Source organism: Vombatus ursinus, unplaced genomic scaffold (assembly GCF_900497805.2).
Source record: "Vombatus ursinus unplaced genomic scaffold, bare-nosed wombat genome assembly UNPS02011613.1, whole genome shotgun sequence".
Lineage (NCBI taxonomy): Eukaryota > Metazoa > Chordata > Mammalia > Diprotodontia > Vombatidae > Vombatus > Vombatus ursinus.
This window is the reverse complement of record NW_020951391.1, coordinates 2,487,704-2,508,607: the sequence shown is the minus strand read 5'-3', so window position 1 is coordinate 2,508,607 and position 20,904 is coordinate 2,487,704. Positions and strand designations below refer to the sequence as shown.

Below are 20,904 nucleotides of genomic sequence, written 5' to 3'. Positions count from 1 at the left end.
ATCTTATTAAGGAGGCCCTGTAACATTCAGGAGCTTAATGAAACTACTTCAGTGCCATCTGTAAACAGGAGCATCTGGAGGCCCTCACCATCTCTAGCGGATCCCTCTTCTAGCTGGAGGCTACACAGGACAACCCCTGAATTACACAAATAATTTTGCTGAGGATACATTGTATGTCTCATCTGATACTGTCAAATCAGAGGATCACTGAACAAACTTATCTGTCACTGTGTTTCTCAAGGAATCGTATATAACTTTACATGAATGGGAGATAACCATGTGGGAATATAGGTTTTAAGTCTATGTTTTGCTCTACCTCTAGTTCAAGAAAATTACTTCTGCCTACGAGGAAGTAAACAAAGCTGAGCTGAAACCACAAGATTACTCAATTGGAGCAGAAAAGGTTTCAAATAATATACAGCTGTGTATAATTAGCAAACAAGTCACGGTTCAATTGATCTACTCAAGGTAGAATGAACTGAATAAGAGAAATCTAAATAAGGGGGAAAAGACATTTTTGGAACTTGCAAAGATGGACTGGAAGGCATAGATAGCAGTTCTCTTGATAATACTGAAACCCAAACCTTGTACACAATGTTACTGTCAAAGAGTCCACGATATCAAATACTATAACTAAGAAACTTACAGAAGTGAAATAAGAATAAATAGGTTCCCAACATGGGTGAGGGTAACTGTTTATACAGGAAAGTTTCTTTCAGTTTTATAAATGACAGCTTGGAGTTGTCACTCTCATTCATTAGTTGGGACCAAAATTCTCCTGCGGGGGAGAAAGATTTTAAAGGATCCTCGATCATTGAGCTAGAGGTGAAAAGAATTCTATACATCATCTAGGCCAAGCTGCTTATTTTATAGATGAGAACTGAGACCCAGGTACGTGAAGGGACGAGGTGAGGCTTACACAAGTGGTAAGCACAGAGCTGGTCAAAATCTACCACAATGTGTCTTTAATTCTGTAAACTAATGCCTATGTCAGCTTTGAAGGCACAATCCTAATTCACTAACATGGAGCTTACCAAAGCTGCGACGAAGAAACAGGTCCATCAGGTTTGCTGAGAGAAGTGGTGATTTTGTGGTTTTCATGGCAGCCAACCGAAAGCCAATTCTCATTGTAATAGGCAGTAGGTGACTACCTCTGATAAGTGAACCACACTCCACGGTGGCCTGCTCCTAAACCACAGCTTGGAACCAAATGTATCAGTCTCTAGTAACCCATGGGGAGAGTATAGGGGAAGGAAACCAACACCTGCCTAAAGAAGGAGAATCCTTTTGTGGGTGGGAAAACTGGATGGAGGCTGAGCAGAGCCAAAGGTGGGATTTCAAGCCAGGAATGCTTGATCTGAAGCCTTTACTGCATGAGTCCCAGTCCCCAGTTGTTAATATTCATTGGTCCCTCTTTTATCTACCTTAGAGAACATAAGCTCTTCAAAGACCGGGACCCTATGCTTGTGTTTTCTTTCCAGATCCTAGCATGGTGCTTTGTACACAGTAGGTACTTAATGTTTACTGAACTAAAAGGGCATCAGTAGAGGGAAAACCAGGAGAGTGGAGTAGCAGAAAGACATGGGGAGCTCTCCTCTACATTTCCCCAAACAGATCTAGAAAATGCACCAGACCGAATGCTAATGGGAAAATTCAAGGAAAAAAAAGTCACAGGGTGTCATTTTCTCAGCCCAAGTAGACAGAGAGCTCTGCAGCTGCTGGGGACAGGGTGTGGCCAGGAGTACAGGCAGAGAATGGCAGGGCCAGAGAAAGTCCCAGACCCATACCAGGGCCTCACAATGGGTGGGCCACCTGGCAGCTTTGTCAGAGGTCACAGATCCAGGAGGGACTGAGGAGGGTCCCTCCTGCACGCAGAGATGGCATACTGAGAGGAGCAGGCTAAGAGACCAGCAGTAGCAGAGTGGCTTCAGAGAACCTAGGAGCACAGCAGAGCATTCTAGCTGGCTTAGGGTGAGCCCAGCAGCAAACTACCTAGGCTCTGAGGATGGGGGAGAGGGTGAGGCAGCAAACAGACTTTGCCCTGGATCCGACCATTTTGGAAGAAGTACTGAAAGCTTGGGGTCCCCATGGCCTAGAACAACATACTACTCAACAATCCTACGAAAGCCTCAAAAGGAGCAGCCCAGACCTTCCCTCCGAAAGTACTGCAGAGCCCAGCCCTATCAAGTCTAAATTAGGCAGAAAGTAGACTGGAAAAATGAGCAAACAAAAAAAGAACCCCATCATAAAAAGCTATTATGGTGGCAGGGAAACTGAAGACATATACCCAAAAAAGAATGACTCCAAAGCATCAATAAACAAAGCCTCAAAGAAAAATAATTATTCATAAATTCATTTAGAATAACTGAAAGAAGTGAAGAGTTTTAAAAAAAAGTCCTAAAAACTGTTTTAACAATGTAATGAGAGTGCAAGAGGAAAAAAATTGGAAAAGAAATGAGAGCTACAGAAGAAAAGAACTGGAAAGGAAATTAACAGCTTGGCACAAGAAGGACAACATCCTGCCCCAGAACAAACTCTCTGAAAATTGGAATGGACCAAATAGAAGCCAGTGATTCTATGAGGCAAGAAATACTACAACAAAGTCAAAAGACTAAAATAAAAAAAAATGTAAGTGTCTCATAGTAAAAACGACTGAAAAAACAGATCATAAAGAAAAAAAACTAAGAATCACTAGATTACTTGAATGCCATGACCCTCCCTCCCAAAGAGAGCCTTGCAATCACATTTCAAGAAATCTTAAAAGACAACTGCCTAGATCTCTTAGAGCCAAAGGACAAAGTAGAAATAGACAGAATCCACTTTTGTTCCAGTCTCTCCTTATGGATGGCACCTTGTATCTGCTGTTCTGCCCCTGTGCATAGTTTCTGGTCTTTTGCTTTGCCTAGATTCCTCGTACCTAATGTGCTCCCATCCTTCTGACTTTATCTAGTTTCTGACCACTTACCCCCACCATCTTTACCTATAACTTCCAGTCTTTTACATATGCCTGGCCCTTAAGTTTTTATTGCTGGTTTTATCTTGATTCAACAACCTGTCTTTCTTCCCTGTTTCTGCAATCCACTGCCACCTATGACCCTGGTCTAACAGAGTGACTCATTATTCTGGGTACACAGAGCTGAAGAAACTTGGCTCAGTTATCTAATCACACTATTTCTTTCTTTCTTTCTGTTTTTTTTTTTGTTTTTTTTTTTTAGGCAATTGGGGTTAAGTGACTTGCCCAGGGTCACACAGCTGGTAAGTGTCAAGTGTTTGGTCTAAGGCCGGATTTAAACTCAGGTCCTCCTGACTTCAGGGTGGTGCTCTATCTACACCATCTAGCTGCCCCCTAATCACACTATTTCTAAAGACACTCCCCACATCTGTTAAATATTTTAAAGTTTCTCTATCAAAAAGTAAATATATAGCTTCATAAGAATCATAAAGTCCTATATCACATAAAAGAATCTTAGACTGGTAAGCTCTAGAATCATTCAATCAAAATGTATTTATTAAAAACCTAACATAAGAGATGGGTGAAAGACATAGTTCCTGCCCTTGTGGTACTTAGAATCAAGTTGGGAAAAGTTGGGTATATCAAACAACAACAACAACAACAACAAAATTCTAAAGTAATATGTAAGCAACTGTGAAGTAGTACAGTTCAAACACCACACATAAACTATATTTTAACAGTTGTTTGTACAGTACTATACACAGACAAGTACTTAATAAATGATTTATTATTACTGATAGACTATCCAAGGTTACAGATGGGTCAGTGGTTGTCTATGACCCAGTAAATGAGGACACACGAACTCCTTTGAAATTTTTTGTCAAACACAACAGGTCATGGTACAAGACTCTATAATTACCCTCCTATCACCATCTTACAGCACAGCATGAGAAGCAATAAGGGTATACATTTCTGTGGACTATGAATTAACTGAGGCATCTAATGTAACAGCACAGACAATTCCTAAGTGTTAATAAACGCAGAACAGCCATACACATTTAATTGAGCTTCACATCTAATTAAACTAGAGATCTAATTAAATAAGTACTACTATATTTTGGAGAACTTGGGAGTTGATACCTTGAGCAACCGTAGCTTGGAAAAAACCTAGTAATAAGACATCCTGCCTATCTTTAGTTATATACCTGAAGCCTAAAATAAAACCCCTGAAAGAGTCTAGGCTAGAATAAGTAAAAGTGGATCTATTTTCACATGGGTGGCACTTGTTTAAAGCCAGCAGATGGCCAGATCAATATGGCATCAGGAATAATGTGAGTGACAAGCAAACTGGTGGTTAAATTCAGTGACTGGCTGCCATCATTGAATATAGAAGGGGAACTTCTTTTGTTAAATAGTGTAAAAGTAGAGATAGCAAGCTGATGTTTTATCCTTCCATGACTTAATCTGGAGGAGGCAGCCTGCTTAGGTGGAGAGGGTGCTAGGAGGTCAAAAGGCTCAAGTTCTGGTCCTGGCTTAACATTAACTGGCTGAATAAGCTGGGTTAAGTCAACCTCTCTGGGCCTCAATTCCTCATTTGTGAAATAGGGAGCCTACTACTTGCCCTATATACTTAATAGGGATATTTAGGTTAGGGCAAGATAACATAAGTGAATATACTCTGTACTTTGCAAAGCACCATAAAGATGTTCAATAATGGAATTCCAGGAGTGCTAGAATAGGACTTTTAGGTTATGATTTCGCAATTTCAGCTGGAAAGTCTAAGAGGTGGACAGGATGGTGGGCAAAGAAGAGGCTTGAAGCATGGTGGATTCGGTGTTCCTGCAAGTGGGGAAAAAATGCAGTAACGTGGTTTTTAAATATTAGAATACAGTTCTGTAAATGACAAGGCACTGCTAAGTTCATAAAACATGAGCTAAAAATAAGACCACAATGTTCCAGCGCTTGTGGAGACTATTTTTAGAAACTCAAAAGCCAAATACAAAACATTTTAAGTAATGCTTTTCATAGGAGACAAAATCCTCAACCACAGAAAAAACCCTGAACTGGGAGTCAGGAGATCTGGAATCTAGAGGGAGCACTACAATTCAATTAACCTCTTAAGGCCCTAGTTTTACTTGTGAAATGAGAGAGTTGGAACAGATTATGCCTAAGATACCTACTAGCTCTAAACTTGTTGGATTTTTCAGTCACTTAATCGGTGAGGAGTTTGATTATCCAGTGTTCCCTGTAAAAAAAAAAAGTTCCTATGTTTACACTTACCTAGCTACTCCAACCAAATTCATCTCCATCAGAACACAGTCAAAAACTTGAAAAGAAGCAAAAATTAAAAGCAGCTAAAATGGATGATTTCAATTCACCTACTAAAAAACTTCCAAGCAGAACTTTGGCTCAACAGGAAACACTTCAGGCCCTCACTTAGAGCCTACTGACTCTTACTTTAGACACCATTCTAATAAGCTTAGTTACTTGGATCCCTAGTTCACAAGAGATCAAAAGAAATAAATCCAAGAAAGGAGAAATTTCCGAAGGCAGGCATATTAATAGAAACAATGAGAGAAGAAATAAAAATATTTTAAAAGCAGACAGAACCACAAAGTCATTTTGTTTTGGGCGAGTGGCCTTGCACACCTTTATTAGATGAGAACATTACTTTTTAAAATAAAACACAACACAATAAATCCATGAATGAAATATCCTCCCCACCCAGACCCCCTTATAAATACCTAGGCTTGCCTTCAACCCAAGGTCTGTCACTTGAATGTTTCCCTGGCCTAGAATTTCTTCCTCTTTTTCTCCCTACCTTCGAACCATTTCTTACCCACCAATCTTTCTTCTTAGGCAACCCTAACTTTTCCTGGATAGTTTCCAGGCTACTTAGTCATCACTTCACTAGAAAAAGTCATGAAATTGAGTTAAAGACATAGCCTCAATTAGGCCCTCATGGCTGTCTGACAATCCATGTCCTGTATTCTTATTCTCTTTACTAACAGATCTAGAAAGAGAGGTATCAAGAACAGTTCATGTCAGACTAAGCAACGGTCATTATGACAATTATTATTACCATCAGGGGGCTGCTATAGACACCACTTAATTAAATGTTAGCAAAACATTTGATAAAGACTCATACTGTTCTCATGGAAAAGATGGAGGGATGTGGGCTACAGTAGAAGCATCAAACTCTCAGTCCATTAAGTAGGGCCAAACCAGATTAAAATGTAATTAGGAAATGTTTAACAAAATAAATAAAAATAGATCATGGATAATGTTAATTTGTGGTTTCCTAAGTCAATATGCTGCCTGCAGGGATCTATTTCTATTTGACACCAGGTTAGATGATGAGACTATTACATTAGATGGATTCTCCAATGCAGAACACTAAGATCCATGGAGTTTAAATGACTTACCCAAGGTCATGAAAACAATAAACTTCAGAGGCAGGATTTGAACCAAGGTCTTCTGACTTCAGAGTCCCTGCTCTTTCCACTCTACTAGATAGCAGTTTGTTGAAAAAGATGTAGGGGTTTTAGTGGACTGCAAATTCAGTGTCAGTTAGCAGTGTGTTGACAACTTTAATGTGCTCTCAGATAACATGGAAAGGCAGCTTCCAGGAATGAGGTGATAATTTCATTATATTTTGCCTTGGTTAAGGAACTTCTCGTGTTCATGGATCACATACTGCATTCAGTTCTGCCCATCATATTTTAAGAAAGACAATAATAATAAGATGGAGATCATTCAGAGAACAATCAGAATGCCAAAGGTCCTGGTGTTCTGGACATTAAGCATGGATGCTCAGCCTAGAGAAACTGGGGGTGGGGGTGGGGAGGACAGGAGAGCTTTGTTTTCAAGTATATAAAGAAAAGGCTGTCAAGAGGAAGAGAAAAAAATAAAAAAAATAAAAAAGAGGAAGAGGGTTCAACTTGTTCTGTTTAGCCCCACAGGTAGAATAAGAAGCAACAGAATTAAGTTGCAAAGATGCAAATTTAGGCTTGATGTCAGGGGAAAAACAGTAACAACAAAACTCTATTGAGAGTTATCTGAAAGAGGGATTAAGGGTCCTTTGGGAGGTCACAGGATCTCCCTCCTCACTGCAGTTCTTCATCCAGCTCACGTTGGATGACCACTTGTCAAGACTGGTTGTGGGGGGAATTTTTTTTTTCAGGCACGAGTTGAACTCTATAGATAGCCACTGAGGTCCCTTCCATCTGTGAAATTCTATGAACTCCCAATTTCATTTCCCTGGAACTTTTACATATCTTACAGTTACTACACTGGGCAGCTAGATGGCACAGTGGACAGTGCATCAGACCTGGAGTTAGAAAGGCCCCGGTTCAAATCTGGCCTCAGATACTTATTAGCTATACGACCCTGGGCAAGTCACTTAACCCTGTTTGCCTCAGTTTCCTCATCTGTAAAATGAGCTGGAGAAGGATGCTCCAGTATCTTTGCCAAGAAAACCCCACAAAGAGTTGGACATGAGTGAAATGAATGAACAACAAAGCAGTTATACTAAATGACTTAGCTGACTGTGATGCATTGGGTTTGAATCTTGCTTATGATATCTCCTAGCTGTGTGCAGGGCTGATAACTGCAGTAGTGACTAATTCATAATCACATCTGGGTCCAGACCAGGCTTTCTGCAGGCTCATTTCCACTGCCATCTTTCTCTGTAAAATATTTTGCAGACAAGCCTGTTCCTCTTCCCTGGGCTGTTATTACCTCATGATGCAGTGAAGAGTATCCTGGATTTGAAGTCGGAGCCTGGGTTTAAATTATGATTCTGTCACCTGTGTGACCTTGTACAAGTCAACTAACTTCTGTGGCTACACCTTGGTTTCCTTGTCTGTAAAGCGAGGATTGGCCTAGATTTCTTTTAAATTCCCTTCCATCTCTAAACCTATGATTCTGTGATCCTTAATATGGATACTCCCTCAAGTTGTGTCCTTAGCCTCCCTCTCTACGATTTCAATCACTCCTACAGCTTCAACTTGCAAATCTAAATCTCCAGCCCTTTCCTTTTTTCTGATCTCCAGAGCTGCACTGAATCACAAGACAACCTGGGTCTGAATCCCAGCTTCCTACTTGTGTGACCATGGGCATGTCACTTACATCTTGCTGCCTCAGTTTCCTTATCCATAAAGAAGGTTAGACTACATGACCACTAAGGTCCCTTCCTGATTAATATCTGATTCTGTGATTTCATTTCTTAAAATATTTTTTATTATTCTGAACTTCAGAACTAAAACAAGCATTTCCATAACAAAGTGGAATAGAAAAAAAGAGCATTGCACTTGAAACTGCAGATCTATTATGCACAACCTGCTATTCCTTTTAAAACAAACTTATCATGTAATTTTCTTTTTTTCCCCTTCCCCTCCCCCAGAGATGGCTACCATTAGACATAAATATGTATATACACAGTTATCCCTTCCACATTGCGGGGGTTAAGGGCACGGCACTCCCTAGATCTGGAAAATCTGCATAAAATTTTTTGGCCCTCTCTTCATACCAGAGATGTCTGAATTATTATGGTATTAAAAGATAAAACAGGTTGATTTTACACAATACTACACATATATTTTATTCATCTCTGAGTTTCTAAACTTTTTCTGTGTCATCTGCTGGCCTTCGAATGCCATCTGGAGCTTCCACAACACCCCCCAAATGCCCACTTAATTTCTTATGCCAACCCATGATACATTGAAAGTGTGATGGGGAAAGTCATGATGTGGAAGGGATAACTGAATATGTCAGTTCTCTCTCTGGATGCAAACAGCATCTTCCTTCATAGGATCTTTGCAGTTAATTTGGGTATTTATGATAAGAGTGACTTATTAGCTCAAAGTTATTGTTAAAATAATATCGCTGTTACTATATACAACATTCCCTTGGTTCTGTTCATTTTGCACGTCATTATTTTGTGCAAGTCTTTCCATGTTTTTCTAAAATCACTGAACTCATCATTTCTTATAGCACAGTAATATTCCATCACAAACATATACCACAATTTGTTTAGCCATTCCCCAATTGATGGGGATCCCCTCAACTTCCCTCTCTTTGCCCACACAAATATTTTAGAACATATACATTCTTCTCCTTTTTCCCTAATCATCTTGGGAAACAGGCCTAATAGTAGTATTGCTGGGTCAAAGGGTATAGTCAGCTTAATAACTCTAGATTCTGTGATTTCAAAGAACAGCAGATTTGGAATTAAAGAGCCTAGCATGGTTTTTAAATTGAGATTGGGATCTAGGTTCAGAGTCACACGCGCTGGTTCAAATCCTGATTCTGATACCTTACCTATGTGACCTTGGACAAGTCACTTAATTAACTTCTTCAGGTCTCTATTTCCCAATCATCAATTTGAGCGAGTGACCTTGAGAAAGCCATTACCCATGTCTGGGCTTCAGTTTAATTGTTTGTTTGTTTATTTATTTATTTATTTGTTTGTTTTTGGTGAGGCAATTGGGGTTAAATGACTTGCCCAGAGTCACACAGCTAGTATTATGTATCTGAGGCTGGATTTGAACTCAGGTCCTCCTGACTCCAGGGCAGATCACTGTGCCACCTAGCTGTCCCCCTTCAGTTTAACTGTAAAATAAGTAATTTGATTTGGTGCTAAGGTCCCTTCCAGCTCTAAATCCTATGACTTTATGATATCCAATATGATGTCCAGATATAGTATGACAGTCAGATATTATACAACATCTGGCTGACTGAGTTTAACCTTTTAGTGGCTCCATTAAGTCTGAATAAAATTCAAACTCTTCTACCCTGTATTCAAGAGCCTCCAATCTAGAAACACCTCGGGTTTTTTCCCCCCATACTTTTCTCCTATTATGTGTTCTTCATGAACTCTATGCTCCAGCAAATATGAACTATTCTCTCCCCTGAACACACTTTGCACTTTTCTGACCATGCTTTTAGTCTCAATGTGTTTTGGGTCCCTTTCTTCACTTGTTGAGTTCCCAACGAACCTTTAACGCTTAGCTCAAATGCTGCTTCTTCTAGGAAACTTTTCCTCATAACCTCTTGGTAACAGCCCTCCCACCCCACCCCTACATGTAATAAATAACACTTTTTTTCATACCTCTATAGCACATAACATTACAGAGAATATGTATATTATTCCTTAGACTAAAAGTTACATGGGGGGTGACGATCCTGTAGCATAACCTATGTTAATTCCCCAAGCATCTAGCACAGTTGCTGCTGGACACATTAGGATCTTAATAAATGTTGAAACTTAAAAATAATGACTAAGAGTTAACGAGAATAAGTTAAATGGTATTCAGCATAAATTGCTCAGTATATTGTTTTATAAGATTTCAAAAAAATAGTTAAAGTAAAAATAAGTTTTGGTACTTAAAAGGCCATATTTCAGTTATCAGAAATAGCTGTTATACTCCCCTACAATGCTACACAAAAGGGGACTGTTGTATTCTATTTTTTCAATCACCTTAATCTTGAAATGTTATATAGGCTTTAACTTTTGCCTCTTAATTCTATTTTATGGGAGGGAAAATAAGAGACAGCGGAAAGAACATGGGCTCTGGAAACAGAGGAGTTGATGATTATTTCCTATGTGACCTTGGATAAATCCATTTAAGTTCCATTAACTTCAGTTTCCTCATATAAAAATGAAGAAGCTGGATTAGCCCACCTCAGGAGTCCCTTCGAGCTCAAGTTCTCCGATGCTATGAATCTAGAGAGGAGTGACTGGGTAAATTAGAGACCTATTAAAGGTCTACAACCCAATCAAGTATTTAATGAGCACCAGAGGAGCACAGAAGTAGTCTAAGACCCTGGTTGGGAGAACTAAAACTTACACACATGAAAGAGCAGAAAATAAAACAATGTATAATTAAGGTGCTGGATGTTAGGGTGCAGATAAGAGATCCAAGGAGCTGAGATGAAAGGGAGATAGATCAATCATAGGCAGAATAGTTAAGGAAGGCTTCATAAATGAGGTGGGCCTTGAGCTAGGCCCTCAAGGAGGGGTAGGATTTGGAGAAGTATAAAAGTTAATTCCAGGTGGGAAAAAGAGCATGAATGGAGCCAGGGACCTGAACGTGAATGGGATGTTTGCAGAATAGTGAAAAAACTAGCTTTACTAAAAAGGGCTGAGGGCATGTGGCCTCATGCTCAGCACGGCAGATACAAACATGCAATTTAACAGTCCTTGCCCTCAAGGAACTTATGGTCTGCTAAGAAGATACACATAATACAAGGTAGAATGTGATACAGATAAATAATCAAGACCAACAGGAATCTTTGAGGAAAGAATAATTTCAGCTGAAGGTATCAGAGAGGAGGCAGTGACTGAATTGAACCCTGAAAAAAAGAGGTCAGCAGGTGTGAGGAAGGCAGGCTCAGATGCATGGAGAAGGAAACAGATCAATATAAAGAAAAACTAGTAACCTAGTCCAGCTATTATAGAAATAATATGAAGTAAGGCTAGAACAGAAAGGTAGGATAAAGAGTGTGCATTTCATCTCACAAGTAATTAGGAAGCATCAAAGGTTTTTCAGCAAAGGACTGAGACTGTCAGAAATGTGCATTGGGAAGATTTTTCACAGCTTTGTGGAAGGCTAGCCTGGACACAGGGAGGTCAGTTACTATAAGAGTCCTGAAGAGAGATGATGAACCACTGGACTATGCCCGGGGGGGGGGGGGGGTGTCAGGCCACATGTAAAGAACAGTGTTCAGTTGTGAGCCCTGAAAAGCATCTAGAGCATCCATGCTGTATGAGGAGCAGTTAAAGAAACCAGGTATGTTTACCCTTAAGATGAGAAAACTTAGGGGGAGACATGGTAGCTGTTATGTGGAAAAGGGATTAGATTTGTTCTGTTCGTACATTTTGCAAAGGGTTTGACATATATAATCTAATTTGATCTTCACAACAACTCTGTGTGATAGGTGCAAAGAAATAATTAGCCACATTTCACAGGTGAGGAATCTGGGATTCAACCAAATCAAGTGACTTGCCTGTAGTGACACAGCCATTAGGCGTAGGAGGCAGGATCTGAACCCAACTCTTGTTGACTCCGACTACTCCATCCATCACACCATGCTGCCTCTTAAAATAACGGGCACGGTTTATTAGGAACACACACACAGGATCTTGAGTTTGAGGACCTGACTTTGAATCTGCTTCTGCTCCCTGTGTGAAGCAGTCACTTCATTTTCTGTGCCTAGCATGGCTCATCTGTAAAATGAGGATGAACGAGATTATCTTTAAGGTCCCTTCTAGCTCTAAAATTGTAGGAATCTCGATTTTAAAATTATTAACAAGTCAGAATCTCCTACTTAGATCCACTATAGTACTTTCTGCAAAGTAGGTGCTTAATAAAATAAATTGATTTATCTTGGTTGCTAAATATCAGCTAAACAAAATATAACTTCATTTATCTTCCTCATACTAGCACCTACCTCATAGGGTTGTGGTGAGGATTAAATGAAATAATACTTGTAAAAACTACTTATTTAGCACAGTGCCTGACATATGGTAGGTACTACGTAAATGCTGAGTCCCTTCCGTCTCTTCCCCTTTCCTCAGGTATGTCTTACAATGTATCAAACATGCAAGTTAGCACTTAAAGGGAATATTATACTTTAGTTTTCAGAACAGTAAGAAAAAAAAATAAAACTAAAACAAAATGCAAAACAAAACAAAAACAAACGCAGAAACGATTGCAGTCTTAAACCTTGGAAAGGTCTGAGAAAGCATAATGTTTTTCCTATGGAAATAAACTGAGCCAATTAGTTCACAGGTCCTAGTAAGGGGCCCTAGTGTACAGATGCTACTACACCCTAATGGTATGTGTTCATCATCCTATTTTCAGACACACGGGCAGCCAGGAAGAAAAGATCCTCAGTTTTGGCAGAAGTCTGTATGAAAAGAAAAAAACAAAACAAAACCCCAAACGTACTGCTACTTAAACTAAGTGTGTGAAGCTTTTGGGCTGTCAAACCTAACAGCTTTTATTAATAGCATTAAATTTATTTTATCCAAAAAGGACTGAAGAATCATCTACTTTTTTTTTTAAAAGTCAAGTATTCTTTTGTACAGTAAAAGGAATATTTCTATTTTTTAAAACACTCAGGTTTCACTGAAGCAAGATCAGGAGGTGGCAACAAATTACAGCCAGATGTAAAAATCTGTACTAGGTTCAAGTTCAGCAACTTGGAAAGTAGACCAGCTGCAATTCCCTTCTAATGCTGGATCAGCCATTAAACATTTGTGATAGCAACCTTTGTTTGTTTGTTTTTTTTCCCCATAAGGATAATGAAAAGCAAAATAAAATTTACACACAAAAAATAACCTTTCTACTTGAACACCACAAGCATGAATGCAAGGATTTAGTATTTACTGTGAGTTTCTTGGAAAAAGAGAAAACTCCCAACCTCAAACTTGAAGAAGTCATGTTTCCAGCATTCATCTAATAAGCTTTTATGGGTATGAAGTATTTGTCATGATGAAGCATTCCGCCCAGATAGTTTTAAGTCACACTGCATCTATCTGGCATTGAATGTGGTAATGACTGTATTAACAAATAACTCTGCCAAGAACTAATCAAACTGGTCAGCTTATTCCTTTACTCTGGAGTTCTTAATCTTTTCTGTGTCACGGCCCCCTTTGGCAGATGGTGACACTTACGGACCCCCTTCTCAGAAGAAGGCATAAAATAAAATATATAAGATTACAAAGGAAACCAATTATATTCAAACAGTTATCAAAATAACAACAAACAAGTCTGGAGACCCCCAGTACCTACAGACCCCACAGCTGCCTAAGAGAAGCTGTCATTGTGCTAGAAGAAAGATGCAACAGACATACCACACTCTGAGCTACTTTCGTTTAAGGACAGAAAGAGGCCTGGAGAATAACATGCAAAAGCTCCTCACGACCAGGATCTCACTAGCAGGTAATTCCTCATTCTTCCAGCTCAGTCCTCTAGGTGCTGATGTCAGCAGAGAGAGGCACAGATGTCTTCAGACAAAGCTCTATCTTTGTTGTATCTTGAGTTTAATTACACATCAAGGTAGGTGGTTTTGCCTGCTCTGATATTAACTCTTGATCATGTTATGTCAACAGGGAATGCAATTTCTCAGATTTTCTTTACTAAAAGGTACAGTAGAAAAGAAAATTGCAAGAAGTGAATATTACCCCTGGTGTGGCCAATTCAACCCTGGATCTGACAGCGGAAGCAAACAGAAAACCAAATTGGGCAGCAAAAAATTTCTGCAGACTCCCATCAAGAACCTAGTAGGTTAACAGCAGAATTAACAGAATTCCAAAACAATTCTGTTAGCTTTTGAACTTGAAATACAAGGTGAGTGAAAAAAAATGGGGCCCAGAGACTGTAATCCCAAAATAGAAAAATGGAAAGGAATGCCATTTTGTGAACAGGACAACGATCACAACATAAGAATTTCTGGAATATAAAAAGGCCTGTAAATCCACACTCAAAAGGAGCATGCTAATTAATCAGAGGCCAAAAGAGTTAAAGTTATCACGTACAAAGCTGATAGTTACCGAGTTACCAAAAACAAAACAAAACGCCTAGCCAATAATCAACCACAAAGCATAAATTCATAGTTAACGGGTTCCACCACTCGGTTAGCTCCACATCCTCACCCCCAATTTCCTTGCTAAGATTTTCTTTTCACAAATAAGCTACATTCTACTTCTGCAGGTCTGTTGAAGCTTCATCCTTAAGTAAGTCACTTCACAGGTCCTCTGGTACCACTAAAAATACTGTCAGAATCACGGTGAGGAGAACTGCTTAGGGAGGACTACACTTAGCACAGGTTTGGGGAGTCATAAAGATGGGTCAGCAGGGACTGCTTTGCTCAACAAGGAAAAAATGATCAGGCTGGTTCTGTATGAGCTCTACTCTGCCAAAAGATTAGTGGAGGAACTACCTCTCAAGATAAGAGCATTAAAAAAAGAGAAGCTAAGTATTTCAATAATTTAAGCCAATACTTCTCAATCTATGTTCCACAGAGCCCTATAATGTTCCGCAAAACAGTCACAGTGTTTCTGTGAAGAAAAAAAAATTAAAAGACAAACCCACATGCCAAAAACCAATATAAAGCACTGTTAATCATGCAGAGATTGATAAGAAATTGATCTACATCTATGGGACCAAAAGTTGGCCTCGAGTCACTGAAAGTTCCCAATAGCATATGATAAGGCAGAGTTGACAGTTCTTATCAGGGTGCATGTACAGTTAATAGATATCCATTTACATTCTTAATTTCATTACTAAATTTTTTATCTTAGTGCTCATTGTGGTTAAGTAAATAAAGTGAGAAAATTTGAAGAGGCAAAAAAAAAAGTGTTATTATTAAACCCTGACTCTTGATGGTGAAACAAACATTAATAAATCTTGGTCAAGTACCGAATCACAAATATAAAAGAAACACAAACATGACAGTCAGCTACAATATGGATTTACTTCTAGTGATTCTGATATGGAAGGTACATTGTCACAAACTTTTCTTAAAGTTCTGGCAAAGTTATAAGATGCATTTACCTACAGAAAAGTAAATTTAGAAGAAAAATCATAAGGGAAAAATGTGTTTTTTCAAAACATTCCCTAAGAGATCTGTTTACGTAAAGGAAAAATTAAAATTGTTGTCAAATGTTTTACTGGGTGAGCTACAACATCCAAAGTTGTTCCCAATTACAAAATATTTATTAATGATGAGGAGGACGTAACACTTTGTTTAGCTTTGTTTCTAATACTGTCAAATTTGCACTGGACCTTAGATCCAGATCTGGAAGGGGCCCATCCAGCCCAACCTCCTCATTTTAGGAGGAAACAGAAGCTGGAGAAGGGTAGGTAACTTGCCTGAGGTGTAATGGATAGAAAGCATATTACATGTCAGATTCATGATTGAAACCCTAGTTCTTGGTCTCCAGTCAGTACTCTTTCCACTGAACCCCGCTATTTTGAATAAAATACGGAAAATACAGAGCTAAAAAAAGTATCCTTATGTTATATGGGACCATTAATAGAAAGCATACATTAATTTCAAAGATTTTCCTACAAGGTTACATTAAAGATTTATTTAAAATAAAGTGTTTTTCCACTACAAAAATTTTAAGAGTTATTTATTTGGAGACCAAAACAGTAAAGACCTTCAGGTTTCCCTGCCCGGAAGGCAGTCTGGTGATCCAGGGTAAAAGGCCGAGTGCCGAGGATCCCAGAAGTCTCCAACAGGCACCTTCAGTCCCTGAATGGGCTGGGGTTCAGCTCTGCCAGCACCAGCAAACAAACACACACATTCTTCTCTGTGCTGACACACCACACAACACAGCTTCTCTCCAGGGCCTGTTTATTTAAGAAACCAAATGCTTTGATGTTTTTGTAGAAGTTGTGGAGTTATGTGTAAGGAAGAAGTTAGTGACAGAAACAGGGGGAGGATGTAAAAAAACAAAATAAGGAACAACTCATAGCTACATGAATCAGAGGTTTAGAAAGTACCATGGAAATTGTCCAATGATCTGAGTGCAGATTCAGAAATTAATAAAATATATTTCAGATAATGCAATAGCTATGGACAAGATATTTCACAGCTTTAAGATGGGATGAATACCTGTCCCCAAAGGAATTCTTAAAGGAGGAAAGAATGTTTTGAAGCAACACAACTTAAGCAGCAGATATTAATAAGTTATCTGAAACTTACTCAATTTTTCTTTCATAGGTACAAAGATTATACATACCATATATCCTATCAGTCATTTTCTAAATATATGTATTTGTGTATTTATTTTTAGTGTTAGTTTTAAAAAAAATTTGAGTTTCGAATTCTCTACTTTTCCCACATTCCCCCCCACACCCATTGTGAAGGCAAGAGATGTGATCTCAATTATGCATGTGAAATCATGCAAAACATATTTCCATATCAGCCATGTTGAAAACAAGAAAAATAAAATGAAAAAATTATGCTTCAATCTGCATTCAGACTCCATCAGTTCCTTCTCTGGAGGTGGATAGTATTTTTTATCATGTGACCTTCGGAACTGTCTTGGATCACTTCATTGATCAAAATAGCTAAGTCATTCACAGCAGACAATCATACAATATTGCTGTTACTGTGTACAATGTTCTCCTGGTTCTAATTCACTTTGCGTCAGTTCATATGACTCTTTTTCGGTGTTTCCGAAACCATCCTACTTGTAATCTCTTATAGCACAATAGAATTCCATCACAATCAAAATCTATAACTTCTTCAGCCATTTCCCTATCAATTATTTGAAAGAGAATCTGTTAAAAGCCTAGTAAGATAAGAAGTATTAGGCTCAGGAGAACAGCATGTAAAGAATAGGATTCCAACATTTCAAACACTGATTTTTTTTTTTGCTTTTCATTTAAGAAATTTTAGTTAGAGATCATTTCTGTCTGTTTTTTTTGGCAACTCTCCCCTTGTTCTTAGTAGGACTCAAGATGTTTATTTCTCTACATAGGAAATTTACATTGATTCCTCCTTGGGAAAGATAAATACTAATTCCAATTTACCAAATATACTTTACATACATTTAAATCAGTATCTTGAGTAAAAGTTTAGGAAAAGTTTCCCCCAGGGATGACAAGTTATAAAATATATCCACAAGTCTTCTAAAAATCTGGAATATTAGATATCAGTTCTTTAAAATATATTGCAATACTTCATTTGGTTTTACTTTTATGGAAAGATGGGAGTTCAATATTTGTCAGATTCTAAAAAGCAAAGTGAGTCTTATGATATATAGTACCATTATCAACAGCCATTAAAAATAAACAATTTAAAGGTATATAACTTGATAAGACCCTCTGGGGTTTAAATTATTTTTTTTGTTTCTGCATTATTTTATTCTTTTTCATGGTAAATAGTAAGAAATCATAAGAAATACTGATCCACTTTAAATAATGGAATTCAGATACGGAATGGTATAATGGAAAGTGCACTGGCTTTGTTGTCAGATGCCCTGAACTTGAAATGTGGCTCCAAGACTTACTGCTGATGTGACCTTGGACATTAACTCTGGGCCTCTGTAAATGAATGAGGTTGGACTCTATGATCTCTAAGACTGCCTCCAAGATCTAAAATACTGTGATTCAATTCCCATTTCTACCAAAGAATCAATTTGATCTCAGACAAGAAAAATTTTCTCTGTCCTCTTTCATCTATATAATTGGGGATACAATTCAAAATTGCTCTAACCCAGCAGTGTCTAAGTCAAAAAGAAACAGATCCCTAGGGCTGCACATTAACTTAGAAAACTACAAGTTAACATTACCTATGTTGTACTGAATTTTTATTTATTTTGTTAAACATTTCCCAATTACATTTTAATTTGGTTTGGGTTCTACTCTCACTCAGAATTTAGACATTTTTGCCTCTGCTGAATTTGACTCCTCTGCTCTGGCACTACAATAATATTTTTATTTAACAGCTGTTGTTACAATGAAGTCCAAGCACCCATTCACTTTAATGAACTTGAAATCTGTCTATCTTATGAAATCTAGGGCTACTGAAAGGTAGAAAAGGAATGATTGTTAGAGAGCAACTCTTGGCTACAAATGGTAGCTGTTTAGGAGCTGCCCAGCTCAAATATCCCTAATTTGAAAGTAGCATCGGACTAACAAAATCTACTATTAACAGAGCATATAAATAGGAAATAAGTTGAAGAGAAGATCCTTGAAGACAAACCAAGGATAATAAGTATAAAACAACAATAGTAAATTAAGATATTGAGAAGGGATAAGACCACAGTAAGACTACAATAATTAAATTAAACTAAAAGGAATGTATATTAATAGCTGAACCTAAAAAATTTCATGGCCTATCCTTACATTCTTACATCTCCTATTCAATTAATTTGGTACAATAGATTCCAGACTCTCGATTAGAACAGTTTTCTTAATTCTTAACCTGTTGCTTTAAGGGGCAGTGTTGATAAAATGGCCCTTTCACCATGGGCAAATAAACGTGAACAAACAAAAAGTTGCCTTCACAGTGGGCAAATAAGCACGAACAAACAAAAAGCTGCCTCAGCCAGACATTTCTACAGGTACTGTGGTTTGGAAAAGGGAAATCCCTGACTGAAGGAGTGTATCCAGCAGCAGCAGCAGCAGCAGCAGCAGCAGCCAACCTGAAGGCGGGGTAACCACCAAGGGAGGAATAAGGAATGTGAAATAGGAATGCATAAGACTAGCTGACCCAAGGAAAGAACCTATGAAGGGGAAGAGTAGAAAAGATGTAAACCATAGTTCTCAGCAGACCCTAAGCAGGAAAAGGATGACTTAAACAATTTTTTTCTCCTCTCTTTGGCCAGGGAGACTTTCTACATCTCCAACAGTAATATCATCCACTGTCACCCACTCCCAAATATAAAATCAATTGCCTTCTTAAATGCTCAGTTTAAATACTTTCAAGCAACCATGTAGACTGTATATTAAGTCAGATTGTCTCTGCATGTAAAATTTGTAAATGCTCTGAGTCTTCTGGCTCAGAAAGACATGTGAGGGCAACATGACATAATGGAAAAAAGGACTGGTATTGTAATTGAGTTCTGCTTCTGACCCTTATTAGTGTGAAACAAATCTCAACCTTCCAGACCTTCAGTTTCCTCTTTTCCCTACCCCCAACACAGGAGTCAAATGGTATGTAAATGGTTAGATAAATAGCATAGCATTAATAGAGAACACTGTATATTCTGATTTTGGAATTTGGATATATGGAAGATGGATATAGAGGAAAGAAAGTAGTAGTAAACATGAGCCTTTCTCCAGAATGACTGAAAATGATAATAGGGAATAAGATAATAAAGAATACCAAACAAAGTCAAGAAAATAACATGAAAATACTGAAAGTAGTATTACTGACTTCATTAATTTTTTTTTTTAACAACACAAGCTAGGGATGCTTAAGTTGTACAGAATCAGAAATAGACAAGGGCCAGATGATGATTGGGCTACCAAAGAGAAAGCTGTGTTGTTGGAAGGACACCATGATATGGTGGCAACAAACACACAGACCTTGGAATCAGAGGACCTGGATTTGAGTTATTCTGCCACTAGTGTGTGATTAGTTAAGTTCTCAGCCCAAGTTTCCTCAGGGGTGGGGAACCTGTGACCTCCAGGCCACATGTGGTCCTCTAGGTCCTCAAGTGAGGCCCTTTGACTGAATCCAAACTTCACAGAACAAATTAAGGGGCTTTGTTTTGTGAAGCTTGGATTCAGTCAAACGGCCTTGCTGGAGGACCTAGAGGGCCACATGCAGTCTGGAGGGCTAAGGTTCCCCATCCCTGCCTTATGTGTAAACTACTCACTTCATGGAGTTGTGAGGAAAAAGGCTTTGTAAATTGCAAAACACTGTATAAATGTAGTTAAAGGAAATTGTATAACCCTTGCCTACTGAATACAGCAATTGGCACAATCTAGGAATCTTTGCACTACCAGGAACTGACGTTTTGAATGTATCTCATTTGCAAAATTGTTGTGTAAAAGATTTTCAATCCAACTCTGCACATATTGGTCAAATCTCCTAGTATTCTGGGAGATCAGACATGGAACAGGGTAAAGGCACCAACCTTTCACTTCTAAGTAATTTTGTTCCTCTGTTTAAAATAAAAAAGTTTCAAAATAACTTCAAATAACTACTCTTAAACTTCTGAATACCCAAGTAAAGACACTCAGAAGGACTATCACAATAATAATGCCAGCAAACTGACAAAACAGTTTTGTTCCCCTGCAGTTTTTTTCACCTAGGATCCAGTACTTAAAGAATAACTATTACTCTCAACTTGGGATGTGTGTGTGTGATAATGATTCCTGATGGGGGGTGGGGGAAGGATGGTGAAGTGCATTATTCGACTTCAATTTACTTGGGGGGAGGCGGGATGGAGGAGTGAAAAAATATGCTTCCGCCCCCCC

The 20,904-nt window shown here is 38.4% G+C and overlaps 1 protein-coding gene across 2 annotated transcripts in view; it reads right to left on the bottom strand.

Annotated features, from left to right (window-relative positions):
- SORT1 (sortilin 1) overlaps positions 1-20,904 on the bottom strand; it is a 70,091-nt gene that overhangs the window by 48,765 nt on the left and 422 nt on the right. The window lies entirely within an intron of this gene.